Source organism: Aptenodytes patagonicus, chromosome 3 (genome assembly GCF_965638725.1).
Source record: "Aptenodytes patagonicus chromosome 3, bAptPat1.pri.cur, whole genome shotgun sequence".
Lineage (NCBI taxonomy): Eukaryota > Metazoa > Chordata > Aves > Sphenisciformes > Spheniscidae > Aptenodytes > Aptenodytes patagonicus.
The window spans coordinates 24,823,029-24,838,121 of NC_134951.1; the positions used below are offsets into that span (position 1 = coordinate 24,823,029).

Consider the following 15,093-nt stretch of genomic DNA (forward strand, 5'->3'; position numbering starts at 1 on the left):
TGAAAAGTGGGAGAGTGGGCAGATTAAAGCAGTGGCAGATGAAGTGTAGGAGGCAGCAAAGAAAAGCTGAAACATACATGAGGATGAAGTAATAGATCTCCTTCCCCCTTCCTTAAATTACTGGATGGGAGGTGGGGCTGGTTTGAAAGAGCTTTAATGGAGAGAGAAAGCACTCTTCAGTCTGGACCTGCCCTGCACAGCTCCTGAGGAAGACTTAGTGTCATCAGAAACCACTGGCTCTCCCCGTGCCTGCCTGTTCAGAAGCACTTTCCTACTTTGGACACCGCAAATACTCAGTGGTGTCTGGAGCTCATGTTCCTTCTCCTGTGCCAGCCTGTGTGGACATAGAAAAGAGAAAGGTCTTGTCTGTTTTGGTTTCTTTGCTCCAGTTGAATCCTGAATTTGCATGTTAATGATTCCATTCCTTCATTTTAATTTTGTCAATTCTCTTACGGCATGTTGTTCTCCCCTGCTCCAGTCACAGGCATCCAAGATTGCCTTAATATGCACAAGCTGCTTTACCTCCATGCTTCTCCTGTGGTGCATATCTCTTACCATGGCCTCACTCCAAATGCCAATATTGCTTCGCAGTTTTTCATTCTCAGCAAGTGCTCCATTTTTGAATCTACCAGGTTCTGGGCTTACCAGCTATATATATGTACTAATAAAATGAACAGGCTTATGGCTGTCATGGCCGTTCCCTAGAACTGCTGGCATGGCCATGTCTGCACTATAAAGCTCTCTTAGCTAGCAGAACAGGAGGACCACCTCCAAACCTCCGTGGGCAATGATGTCTTGCTCAGGCTGAATCCTGCCCATACTCAGAATTGTTTGGGAAAGTACCATGTGTCCTAGTCCAAAAGGGCGCCAAGGAGCACTCTGACATCGTAACAGTATTGGTGATGGAATTAGCATGTCTGGGAATCCTGTTGGGTTCATGAGTAGCCAATGAGTCCTGCCATCAGAAGTTGCTCTTGGAGAAGGCTGGCACTCCAGGGTCTGATCCAGGCAGACATAAACAGGATAACAATTCAGCCAGCCTCGGCTTGGCTGTTGTGCGTTCTGGCATGAGCAAGTCTAAGATGTCTGGCCTGTCCGGGTTGTCTTCACCCAGCACATCTCATGCCCCTCTCACACTTGCTGCTGTTGCACAGCTGATATGAAAAATTATTTTTCCTGCAAGCTGGTAAACAACAGAAGCCTGATTTTTCACAAGAACAGAAACAGACCATAGAGTTGACAAAAGTTTGTGTGGGGAGGTTTATGGCATTGTCTAACCATAACGTGACTAACCTTTCCTAGAATAATTAACTTCAAGGCTCAAGGTTTACGTTTCTCTCTCCTGCATGAGATTTACCATGGTAATAACTTCCCACCCTGCATTTTCCAAACTTTCAAACAAATTTTTTAAGCTTTTGCAATTAACATGTTGTCATGGTTTAACCTCAGTCGGCAACTAAGCACCACACAGCCGCTCGCTCACTCCCCTCCGGTGGGATGGGGGAGAGAATCGGAAGGGTAAAAGTGAGGAAACTCGTGGGCTGAGATAAAGACAGTTTAATAGGTAAAGCAAAAGCCGCGCATGCAAGCAAAGCAAAACAAGGAATTCATTCACTGCTTCCCATTGGCAGGCAGGTGTTCAGCCATCTCCAGGAAAGCAGGGCTCCATCATGCGTAACGGTTACTTGGGAAGACAAACGCCATCACTCCAAACGTCCCCCCTCTTCCTTCTTCTTCCCCCAGCTTTATATACTGAGCATGACGTCACATGGTATGGAATGTCCCTTTGGCCAGTTTGGGTCAGCTGTCCTGGCTGTGCCCCCTCCCAGCTTCTTGTGCACCTCCAGCCTTCTCAGTCAGTAGAGCATGGGAAGCTGAAAAGTCCTTGGCTAGTGTAAGCACTACCTACCAACAACTAAAACATCGGTGCGTTATCAACATTGTTCTCATCCTAAATCCAAAACACAGCACTGTACCAGCTACTAGGAAGGAAATTAACTCTATCCCTGCCGAAACCAGGACACATATTCTGGCTTATCTTTGGCTTACAAATTTAAGTTGAAAGCTGAAATTTTGTCACTTTAGCAGTGGGAGGCTCCCAGAAAAGAATCATATGGTTTCAGATAGACGGTTGTAAAGTTGCCCTACAAATCTGATGAATCTGAGAGAAAAGCTCATGTTTTTTCTCAGAAGGCTACTGCATGTGTTGTTAAACACAAAGCTAAGAAAATGTATCTCCTCTGAGAAGTCAATGCAGGTGCCATTTTGCCCACCTGTAAAACCGCTGCAGCTTTGACATCTATGTCTGAACTACTTACCCTAGGGGGACCAATTCCAGACATTTACTTCAGAATGGGATGAAATGCATTTGTGAAGTGGCTTTCTCCACTGGCAGTAAAGGTAGCCCATGGTAATGAGTTCAGGTACAAATGTGGGGATAAGCTATATAATAATAGCAGTCTACATTCACATTGTAGGACAATCGCCTACAAGATGGTAAATCATCAGCTGAGGATCAACTTTGAACAGATTAAATGAAGAACAGTTGTGGGTCAAAATGAATACAAATCAGAATGATGTCTTGGATCAGTGGTTACGGCTCTGGCTGTGAAGTGCAGAGATTCTTGTTTCTTGACCCCTTTTCTCATTTTATATGTGAAGATCAACATTTTCTGTAGGTGTGGATCTATGAAGCAGAAACCGGGCATGGAAGCTGATGCATTTCTGTGAGAGGCTGAGCGCCCAGCAGACCAAGCCATAGCTGAAAGGTCTCCAAGGACTGTTGCTTGTTGGAAACATATTTTCCTGAGGGATGCTGGCATTGCTGTTGTCTGGACCAACAGGGAGGAAATACATGATGCTGCTTGTATGACATCATTTTGTCCATGTCCTCCCCTGTGGGTAGGTGAAGCCGTAGTTCTACGCAGTCAGAAACAGATATGTGAAAATCTTCTGAATTTTATTGGTAGAATACAGGGACCTCATTTTTTTTTAAGGATGTTGGGTTTTAAGGATGTTGGGTTTTAAGGATTAGGTGGACAAGAATTTGGGGGGTAGAGGATCTATGCTTTCCTTCTGGTGTAGGTGCTAGTAGAATTCAAGTCCCCTTATGAACTAAGTTCCAAATCCAGCTCGAGCTCTTAAACTCGTTTGTGGTGCTGATATTTCAGACCACTTTTTACCCTTATTGTATTTCTCCTCTGGAAGTGCAGCTTCTCAGGGTGGACCCGGCGTTGTGAGCTGAGAACTTCTTGCCTTGGGGCCCCATCTAGTGGGTAGCGGCTTGCACTGAACAGCAACTTCGTATTGCTTTGAGAAATAGACAGCAGTAAAAGGAGCTGATATAAAGATTCCCTACAGAGCTTAATAATTGCAAACGAAATCACTGTGTTCATTCTTCTCCTGCTGACATTTTGTTTCTGCGTCTCTCTATATAGACAATGTTACTTTGCATTATGTGCCGAAGCATTTTCATGACATAGCAGAAGCATACCCCAATCGTAAAAAAAAAAGAAGAGAAAGAGAAGGAGAAGGAGAAAATAGAAGAGAGGAGAGGAGAGGAGAGGAGAGGAGAGGAGAGGAGAGGAGAGGAGAGGAGAGGAGAGGAGAGGAGAAAAGGAATCATCCATTCCTTCTGTATCCCTGCATTTCTTGTACTGTTTTAAAGGAATGGCTGCATTATTTCACTGAGTACACTGCAGTCATTGGTAAATGATTCAAGGATATCAGTATTACTCTGTGAAGTTATCCATAAGTTAAGAGGCTTATTAGGTAACCTTGAAAATAGGAAGCATTCCAGCAGCACTAAAAGGTCTGTCAGAGCCGAACATTTAAAATCTGTGTTTTGTCTTGACAGAACTGCTTATATGCCAGATTGCTAAAATGGTAACCATGTCCAGACATGAACTATTTGTTGTACATACGTATTAGGAAAAGAACAGAAAGTGGCTTGAGAAATGGAAAAAGGTTTTATGGCTATATCCAAGTTACTTTTACAACTGACATTTTTCTAGTACATCTGTCAAATGAATTTAGCGAGCCAAATTTGGATTTCAATTGCACTTAAGTTGTTCAGTGTAACCTGAGGGAGTAAGACGGGTAGCTAGACAGAACATATGGCCCCAGCTGTCTAAAAATTTGCTTTTTTAAAATAAAAAGGAAAAGAAAGAAGGAAATAGCTAAACTATCTGGTAAGGATAAAGCTGTTTTCCCTGGCAAATGTCTTTTACAGAACTAGCTATTTTCAAGAGAGCGTCTGTAACCATACATAGCTCACAGTCTTTCAATTTAAAATGAAACCCAATGAAAACACTTTCTGAAGAGTTTCTGTGCTATCTGTATCTTCAGAGAGGATCATAAGGGGTGGAGACTGGGTACTCCTGAATTTGTGTTACAGGGTTATTTCGCAAAAAGTTATTTCATAAAGGATAGTCTGATTATTTTCATTAAGCTGCATAGTGGGGTTATTTGAAAACATTGCATGAAACTCCCAAGGTAGAGATATTGGAAGACGAGTGTCTGGCTAAAATAAAAAGAGCATTGTTGGGAAAGAAGCCTTTTTTAACTTTGACTGTTGAACTATGATCTTGCACTTCTCTTTGCCTTAGTTCTTTTTTTTTTTTTCTTTCTTTCTTTTTTTAATTTAGTGGGGAAAAAAAAAAGACAAGTGATGTAGTATCTAGAAGGCTTTCCATGCCTTGAAAATCTGACTCTTCGGTTTACTGTTTATAAAGGAGGAAGAGTTTTAAAGGAGGAATGTGTGAGTGTGTGTTTTGTGTGAAAGAGTGATTGACAAATGATTTTTCCTTTTTTTCTTATTGATATCATATCCATTTGTATTATTTTCTCTCAGTTTTCAGCCTCTCATTTTGTTCTTTGGCTTCTAAAACTGACGTCCCTTTTGCAGCACACTTACAACCCTCTCTTTTGATAGCCTAAGTTGGTTTTACTCTGTCTCAGGAGTCATGTGGAGAGTGGGCCAGATCTTTAGCTGTGCAAATCCTGGAGAAGCTCTAAATTCTCTCCTGGCATGGAGAAGCTCTAAATTATTATTATTTTTTTTTCATTGTGTTTCTCAGCCTGTAGGGGCTAAAATAGTTTCTGAAATAAATGATCCTGGAAAAAATGACTTTCAGAATAAATGATCTGAAGCACAGTGTTGGAGTTACAGCAGCTGAAATGGTCCCATAAGACCCATTACACTGACCAACAATTGTCCTAGTTCAGCTCCCCAGGAAAGGGGTGAAGGGCTGACAGAGGTGAATGCTGGTAATGTTTTCAGGAAATAGATCTTATTTGCGAGAGAACCTTTGTATCGCAGCTATATTCCACTCTAGACTAGACAGAAAATGTCTTTTTCACTATGATTTCTGAGTTTCAGAAAAAGTTCTTGAACTGAAGCAGTACTGATACTTGTGATAAATGGAAATTCTTCCTTTGCCTGTATTGAGAGTGAAGTCCCGGGCTTGCGCTCCTGTATGTTCTCCTAGTTCAGCTATTTCCATTTGATATTTGACTATTCAAATTTTAGAGACACTGGGCACAGTGTCAAAAAACAGCCATTTGGAGAGGGAAGATTTAATCCCTTTTTTAATCCATGCAGAAGTTAATGCCAAAGAGGAGGATCTGCAGTGGAGGAGCAGAGGTGCTCCCAAACAGCATGAGGCTGAGGGGAGGGGATGAGCAGATGCAGGGCAGAGCGCTAAGCCTCGAGCTGCATGGCCAAGGGCCATGGCTGCCTCCTCTTGCAGCTCACAGAGCAGGCTGTCTCTGAGGATACCTTCAGAAAATGGTCTCATGCTTGCTTCATGCTGAGGAAGGTCTTCTGACCTTGGGCTCAGGCTTGGTGAGCCAGCAGCAGTAACAGCTACAAGTCTTGTGGGAGCAGCTTTACATCTAGCCGCTCGCCTGGTACGTGCCTGGCCTCTCATCTCTTCCTCAAACTACACGGTACAGGTGGGGCCCTACATCCAGGGCTAATCTGCTGTCCTGTGTTTTCCTGGTGTGAAAGGGAAGGCAGAAGTGTAGCCTAAGAATTCATAAACAATGTAAATACATCTTTAGTGTGGCCTGAAACTCCTCCTTGGACCTGAGAAATCTTTCCTAGAAATTCCATATTCACAGATGTACCTATCTGGAGGTAAAAGTAAGTCGCTTTGGTACAGATTTTTTTCCACAAGAAACAAAATTTTATGCAAAAAATTCCTAAACAGATCTATTCAGTTCCCCAAAACATCAGCTTACATCCAAATATTTTCACACTGAACATGGCTGACAGATCATGCTTCAGATGCACGTAAACTAGCACTGAGCCAAGCTGTGGTATCCACACGGGGCAGTGTCATTCTTTGTGGGACTGTGTCTATGTTACCCTGTGTTCATGAGTAAACTAATACACCTTCCTGGCTTATTAACTTGGGTTTAACCTCATGTTGATATGGCTAAACTGTGTTTGGGTCCTAAAGAGGCTTGACTGGTGCCATCCAGAGTTTTCTGAATCATTTATCATTGCCTGGTATAGATACATCCTGACGGTCTGCTGACATTAGCTTACATTTCTTACACAGGAAAAATGTTAGGTCCCTTTCTGTTGAATGTAAGCTAATACTTCATATACTATAAATATGGTATTTAATATGAACTTTGATATTTATCAAGTATATTACAGCATGAAGTTTAAATAATTGGCGATACTGAAATAATAGCTCACTGAAACTTACCTATTTGAAACTGGAGCTTGTGAGTCATAATATATTGCAGAAGTTAAATGAGGCTTTAAAAGAAAATTGACCAGCTTAACGGGCCAATTGTCTAAGTGCAAATACGCTACCATAGAAACCCTGCTCTGTTATTTTGTATTCCTTACTCACAAAAAGCTATATTCTGTGTTATAAGTAAAACAACAGACATTTCCTAATTGATGCAGTTTCACTGATGGCCAACATTATGCGGTGTGTTTGAAGAGAAGTCAGAGGCGTGGAGGAGGCTTTCACCAACTTTCCTTCCCAAATGTAATTTTGGAGTTAATAAGAGCCTCCCCCTACCCTGCCCATGGCCCCATTTCAGCCCCACCAGGGCCACCAGTCCCTGCCCCAGTGACGCTGCAGCGGTGCCGGTCTCCAGCTCCCCACAGCCCTGAGCACCACTGAAAAGAGCCTGGCTCTGCCTTCTTTACACCCTCCCTTCAGGTATGTACGCACATTTGTATGATCCCTTGAGATTTCTCTTCTCCAGGCTGAACAGTCAAGCTCTCTCATCATCTCCTGCTATGTCAGTTGCTCTAATCCTTTAATCATCATCATGGCATTTCAGTGTAAATGCTTATGTATGCAAATTTTAATAATGTACATAACAATTAATCTAAGGATGGTAAATGAAATGCTAGCTGGTAGTCTTGTAAATGGTGGCCAAAATTATCAAGTCATGAAACTTCCTTGAATATTTAAAGAAATCTGAGGCGATTCTGAATGTTATTAAATTTAAACACCTTGTATAGACAGTCCCATCTTTGGACAGATACTATTTAAATTATTTCCTAGAGGGAGCTGTTGATCTTTGGTGTTGATCTTTAACTGTAATGTATCTACCTAGAAAGACGTCACTGTACTTGGCTTCTCTTCCAATCTCTTTTATACACACTCTGATTTATCTTTCCTCCTTCGTTGCCATTCCCTAGTCTTTTCTTTCAACAGATTACATGCACTAAGCAAATGTTCATTAGCTTCTGGAATGCAAATCAATTCTTTGACCTTTTCCTCTTTAAGATCTCTGGTGCATATTTTATAAGTGTTGTTCTAACATAAGAATGACTTTATTAGACCAGGCCTAGAGGTACATTTAGTGTCTTCTCCCTGTCTATGGCAAATAGCAGGTCCCTAGGAAGGATTTAAAGAACAAAACAAATGTATGTGTTGTGCTGCTCCCCAGAGTAGTTTCCATCCTCTTACCAAATTTCAGGTCGAGGGCTTTATGAGAGGAATATAGTACCTTTGTATCTGTGAGTTCAGAAGGGCTGGATGTGGAGGGCTGCTTTCAGGACCAGCATTAGCCCACCATGTTCCAGGTGCCTGTGAGGTCCACCAGCAGGAAATGCGACTGCCTGTAGAGAACCCCATCAGAAGACTGATGGATGGCATGATTCGTTATGCTGGTAAGTTATACGTAGCCCTGCTTGTTCTGTGTCTCTGTGAGTGGTGAGGGATAGTGGCATTGTCTCCCTGGTCCTCCTCTCATCACCTGGGCTGGCACTAGTAATGGGACATCTGGACATCTCCCTTTTCTTTCTTCTTGAGAATTATTAAGGGGGGGGGGGGGGGAGGAGGAGGAGGAATAGCAAAAAATAATAATGAACAAGGCACACAGCAAGTCCGAAATCCAAATATTGAGACAGCTGCTGTATATTGGGAGAGACTGGAACTTTAATGGACTATATCCATGTGGTTCTCATGAGGCACAATTGTTTCCCAGGGCATGTGACACACTACGAAATTGCTGGCATACTTCCATCGGAAAGGGAGTAACACTGCACGTGTCCTTTCTGCGAGTAGGGAGATACATGCGTAGTGGTTTGTTCTCTTTTCAATGACATATTTTTTTAAACTGGAAATGGAGACAGTATTTCTGTTCCAGATGTATCGTGCATGAGTTCAAAATGTGTGATTGATCAGAGATCCACAGAAAACCAGCCACCACTTTTTGTTGCCTATCTAAACTCACCAAGACCAGAAGAGAGCTCTTACTTTCCCTTCCACATGCCTCTGTTTGCTGGCATGATTCCTGTGAAGACATGACCTTCCAAACTGTCAGGTAGCCTCTCGACCAGCAGCTATCACAATCAGTGTTACACTTTTTACACCTTTATACTACTTCTACCTAGGATTAAGTAGGAAAAACCTTCTGCAAAGTATAGTATACTGTCTTTCTATATGCACACAGCTGAAGTTCACGTTGAAGCTTTTATATTACCGTATAGGAATGCAATGCAGGTTGCTCAGTTTTCAGAAAGCTTCTGAAAAGATCATAATCCTAAGGTGTCCTTTTGACAAGGTTCCTCTTTCTACAAGCTTCCTTTTTCTAGAAGATTCATTTTTTGTAATGTACCACTGCAAACTATTTCATCCATTGTTTAATGTTTATCATGACCTATGTCTATCCCTCATCTGTGACTGATTTTCCAAAGGTCAACACATAATGCCAACTTCCTTGTTACTTCATTGCCTTCAGTATTTTTTATATTTATATTGCCTTTCTAATATTTTCTAAGCAATCACTCTCTTTTCTCCCACATCTGGAAAATGACAATTATAAATATCCCCAAACCAAACTTGTTTTAATTATTTGGTCCTTTCCATCTCATTGTTCACAGAAGTCTTGACTGCTGTGTGCTAGCAGGCTGCACCAGCATCATACGGTCAGAAACAGATATTCTGTCTAGCAATTGCAGTGGGAAGGTGAAGTGTAAGGGTTAGTGTGTGAGCACCTTCAGAGGAAGAAAATACTGTGGGTTTTATTTTTTTTAAATCTGAGAAGCCAGTAAGAACTACTAGATGGAAGGTAATGCTAGGCAAATTCCGACTCCAGAAAAAAAGGCACAAATTTTTGACACTAAATATGATTAAGAGTTGGAGGAAAGTACAAACAATAGGAAAGACTTAATCTCTGGATATTTCCAAATTAAGACAGATTTCCTTTTATAGAACAAGCACTTCAGGCAAGTGGTGTTGTGACCAAACATTTTATTAATTGCATGATGTCACAGCATGAAAGTAGCAAACATAACTGAATAGACTGTGAGTTATAAATAAGGTGATCATGATGGTTCTTCTGGCCTCAAACTTTATCTTTCCATTCAAAAGTTCCCACGCATTGGAAACTCCGAGCAGCTGATATCAGTCCCTTTGTTGGGGAGGGGGCAACGATCCGTCACTCCCTGAGGTGTCCTAAGCAATCCCAATGGTTGCTGTGATGTTATGATGTTGCTGTTGTCCCGTCGTAAATGCCCAGACATCCTGACGACTGCACTCAGCTCAAGATTTTTTCCTCTCCTGCGCCGCTGTAGTATTTGTGACACTTGGGGAACACTGCCAGTGGATGGGATTGGGTACAAGTGTAACCAGACAGGCCACCGAGGCAGGGAGGGAGGACAGCTGTCCTAAGCATTCAAAGCTTTACATTCTGTGTCGCTCTGATGTGACCTGGGTCTCAAGATATTTATTAAGCTGGAAGAAAGCCTTTTTTGGTCTTGCAGCTCTCTCAATCTGCCTACCTGTTATTTAGTATACGTTACAGTAGAATCCAGAGCAGTACCTAATGCTGCCTTATTGCAATAGAAATTCAGAATAAAAGAAACAGGCTCTATACTGCCCGTGGAGAAAAAAATGTACTGCCATCTCAAGCTATCTGTGTATCTGGAACCCATAACTTCCTCAGATTAAAATGAAGAATAATGGAAAAAGTGTTTGATTCAGATATCAGTAAGGTAGGAATGAAAATGTATATACTTATATCTGTAAATGTTTTTCAGTCAGCAATGCAAATATTACCTTGTGATAAAAATACAGTTGCAGAGGAATACTCAGCAAGCCCAGCATGTGAGACAAGACACAGGCTAGATGACTTATGAAAAAAAATAAAAAGAACAAAATACGAATAACTTGTCTAAGCTGCGTTTGAATGTGAAGAGTGTGGGGAATCCTACAGTCTTTATTTGGGTAGAAGCACCTTTTGAAATCAAATGAGTCTAACTTGAGGACCAAGGACGCTAGTGGGTGACTGATCTAGTGACAAGTGAATGCCAAAGAGTGAGAAGAGTAAATAATCAGTTAATGGCATGGGCAAAGAATTCAGGGAAACCTCCCTGTCAGGAACACTTGCAGCTGTACAATAACTGAGGAGCAGTAGTGGTAATGGTGAGAACCGGTGACCTCCAAATGTAGCTTGATTTGAAGCACCAGAATATGGACCATGGAGAGAAACAGTAGTTAGAGGCTGGGACAGAATAATCAAGTAGGACTCTTCAGTCTGTTTTCTGTAATGAAATGTTGCTTTGTTTTATGCACTATGGCATTGTTCTTGAAGACCTGGAGAGGAAACTACAGAGCAGTTGGAGAAGGATCAGTGTGACTCATTGGCACTTCTGCAAAGCAGTGGTTTCTTCCTTTGTTGTTACTAAAAATGCCAAATGCTACCTGTTAAAACAGGGTAAATTTGGGGCCTGCTTGGGACCGGCAGTCTTAGCACACTTCTTGTTGTACCTACCTGTGGTGAACTCAATCCTTTTGGTTACAACAACCAAAGAATCAAAGAAATCCAGCAGTAGTGAGGAACAGGAATTAAGGGGTCCAGCTGCTATCATTCCTAAAGAAAATTGTGCCTGGGCTGCATTTCCAATAGTTCTTGCCTGTTTACAGTGAAATCTGGTCAGACCTCCACTGTATCATTCCTTCAAGCTGTTGTGGATGCGAGTCATTTAGCCCTGAAACCAAACAATATCATTTTTCTAATGAGAGTTACCTGCTTCCAGGAATATAGAAAAAGGCTCATTACTCTAGAGCACGTTTATGTTCATATATAAGTCAGATAGTATATCATGCGTGGCATAGGCCATATGCAGCACAGCTATGTGCTTTCAGTGACATGAACTGATGGATATGCCACACAAAGTTCAATAACCTTGAACAGTGGGATATGCCTGAACTTGATACCGTTCGATGTTTTCACGTCACATTGGACTCATCGTGCAGGTGATCTGCTGTGTGATCTGTTATATACTCCTTTCCTTCTCCTTTTTCCCTGTGAAACAGGAGCAGATAATTTCCATGTTATCTGTGTGAGGATATGGGGAGTGTGAGAATGTTTTTTTCTGTAAGATTATCTGACTGAGGACCATGTCAAATGGGATGATAGGGAAAAGGGGAGAGCCAAACACACAGACACAAAAAACCTGGCTGACTAGTGATAACAAAGTCAATAACCAGAAACAAACCTGGTTAATGGCACTAATTGATAAGGATAGTGGAGCGTGAGAATGCTTATTCCAGCAAGATGATCTGATTGAGGGGCACCTAAAATCAGGTTGATATAAGAAAAGTTGAAGGCAACAAACATACAGAGACACAGACCTGACAAACACAATGATGGAGACTATGAGAAGAAACAAGCCTTGCCAGTCACACTAATTGATGGGCTATTCCAGAAAAACTAACCTGGACTTTGCAATGGATAAGATTATAACTGGAGTGGTTGGGATGGGGTGGGTGAAGATCCTGAATGCTGGACCAGGGGAGTAGGAATTGGTAGATCTGTGCGAAGTGATGAAGACATGTTTAGGGGAAGGAATCAGGGAGGAACAAAGAGAGGAACAGACAGAAATGGGTATAAAAGGGGCCAGTTGTGTGTAAAACAGGGCCGGTCAGTACGCTTGTCTGACTGAGCCCTGCACCTGACCACCGCAGTCTGTCCTGTCTTCTTTAAAACCTTTCTTGACTATCTCTCTGTGTAATCTCACTCTTCATCCCATGTGTGTGAGTGCCGCATGGACTGAGTGCCAGTTACTGGGGGGACTGGCATGAGTGGACTGGGTGCCAGCTGTTGGAGTCAGAGGGGGTGTAGGTGCCCCTACACCCTACATGTAGGTACTGGGGGGGACCCGCGGATGTGGGGTGCCTGTGGGATGAGTGTATGAGTGCATGCATCCGTTCGCAGTGAGCACCAACCCAGACCAGAAGGACAGTAGGCAACCAGACAGCAAATGTGTATGTGCTTGTGAACCTGGAGAGTGTTGTGTGCGTACCTGCCCTAGTGATCTTCAGTCTCTGCCAGCCCAAGAGGAGGAGGGGACAGGACCAGAGGCAATGGGCACAAACTGAAACACAGGAGGTTCTGAACATCAGGGAACCCTTTTTTTTTCTAAGCGTGAGAGTGACTGAGCACTGGCACAGATTGCCCAGAGAGGTTGTGTAGTCTTCATCCTTGGAGATATTCAAAAGCTGTCTGGACGTGGTCCTGGGCCACCAGCTCTAGGTGGCCCTGCTTGAGCAGGTGGGCTGGACATGATGACCTTCAGAGGTCCCTTCCAACCTCAACCATTCTGTGATTCTGTGACTGGGCTTTCTGTGCTTATGTCTGGTGTGAGTCCTGTATGTAGGTGCTGCTACAAGCAGTAACCCCCACAGCTGGCAGCTACTAAAGCCTGAAGGCATTAAAATAGACTCTGCATGGTGCTACCCAGTGGTGGATTTGGGACTGTAGCTGTCTCGCCTGCATTTCCCAGGGTGGTGAAGCCTCTGGACCACATGACTGCAGCGTAACTAGTTCCTGTCTCTGCCCTCTTACAACTTGTGGTTGTGTCTAGATTTAATCTGTTGTTGCTGACATCGAGATTAGTTGACAGATAACTGTTGCTACAGTGCGTATCTGCAGAGCGTATTGTGTGACACTTGAATAAATATACCAGGGTAAGACAAAAATCATTATGATCCTTATCTTTGCACTTGGTTGAAAAATAGATCTCATTGTAATGGTAAATGAAGAGGTGCCACTGAGCTGATACACTTCTAGTGGCGTCTCCTATGGTATGGTTTGTCTAACTAACTTACTACACTTAGTAAACTGTAGTAAATGCTGTTGTTTTCATTAAGGTTTATCAGAGACACTTCCAAAAGATTTGATTACATTAAAAAAAACCCAACAACATTTGAAATCAGAGCTGTAACTTCACATCACTGGCAAGAGACTGGAATTTGCTTGGCTCACCCTAAAATTTAGCAAAACATATTTAGCTAGGCATTCCACATTGGCCAAACCCCCAATTTTAATTAAAGTATCACTGTCAACCCTTTACCAGCTCTAGAGTATTTTATGCTTTCCAAAGAAAATATACTCTTGTTGCCATTCGCAGTAACTCACAAAATAAGTAGTTGAAACGTTCTGCTGTGCTGGGCAACTCTGTATTTTCTGTTTGTAGCTGAGCTAACCCTCTATCAACTTTTTAAAGAGGCATTAAATCAAGAAGGATATGAATCAGAGCTTTCCTGAGTCAGTAAAACTTTACCACTGATTCCGATGTGCTCCAGAGTGGGTCCTTGGACAGCAGGGTGACACATTACCATTTAAATATCTTATAAATGATTGATCACTCTAACTCAGTGGTGTGTTAGTCGTCTTAGATATAAATAAGGATACTTACTAAGAGATTCACTTTACCTTATGTTGCAGGGAAAAAAATCCCAACATTTTATATATTCAGGTATTTTAGTATTTGTTTAAACGCTCGTACTAGTAGTGTCTGATGTTCTGGATGCAGTTCAGTCGAGCTCTGTTGAATTGCTGGTTGAAAATCCCTGTCTGGCTGTTTAAAGCAGCTTCTAACAAGTGCTTTTCTTTGCAGCTGCCATTGTCCTCTCTCCTGGGAGCTTCATAGCCTTCCCTTGGTTGCAAGTGTCTCCTCCTCCTCTTCCTCCAAATGTCTTGGCTCTTCTACGGTCTCATCTCCACACAGCCTATCCTTGTTTCTGGGAGGGGTAGTTTTAGCTTTTGGCAGTTTGCAGCTGCATGTAGCCAGCCTTAAAATACTTGCAAGTTGGGCGACAAAAAGCAAAATAAAAAGGTTCTAATAGAGGAAGAGAAAATGCATCAAGAAAAATGAAAATAAGCAGGAAGCAGGAGATAGAGAAGAGTTTTAGCTTCTTAGGAGCGGGAATGGGGTTGTTCTCTCCCCACCTGAAAGAGGCAGTCAGGTGTGTTCTCCCTTGGGGATTTGGGCTCAGCTGCGTGAACACATTTACAGTGCTGTCAGCAGTCAAGTGCGTCTGTTAGTGCTCCCTTGTTAGCTAATCTTCATAAGCAGGTGTACTGCCTCCAAATTTTTTTTGAATTAAGTCTTTCAGGTGGTGGTATTCTCTTCTGAATAAGACACATTCTATTTGATACATATATGGACCCTATACTTGATAATCCTGAACTTCTGACCGAAGGCAGTAACTGAGGAAAGAGCACGATTTATTTTTCATATGGTTGAATCTCCATGCATTGTTTTGTCTTTCATTTGTAATGCCAAGGGAGATGCTAGGACCTGGGTAGCTGTGAAGGAAATCC

General features: G+C 42.4%; 1 protein-coding gene across 1 annotated transcript in view; it reads left to right on the forward strand.

The window, feature by feature from the left end:
* Positions 1-10,256: 10,256 nt before the first annotated feature.
* The window catches only part of MYOM2 (myomesin 2), a 95,887-nt gene continuing 91,050 nt past the window's right edge, over positions 10,257-15,093 (forward strand). Inside the window, exon 1 of the mRNA XM_076332905.1 lies at positions 10,257-10,477. The gene's annotated coding sequence lies outside the window, so the exon portion shown is untranslated. The remainder of the gene's footprint in view (positions 10,478-15,093) is intronic.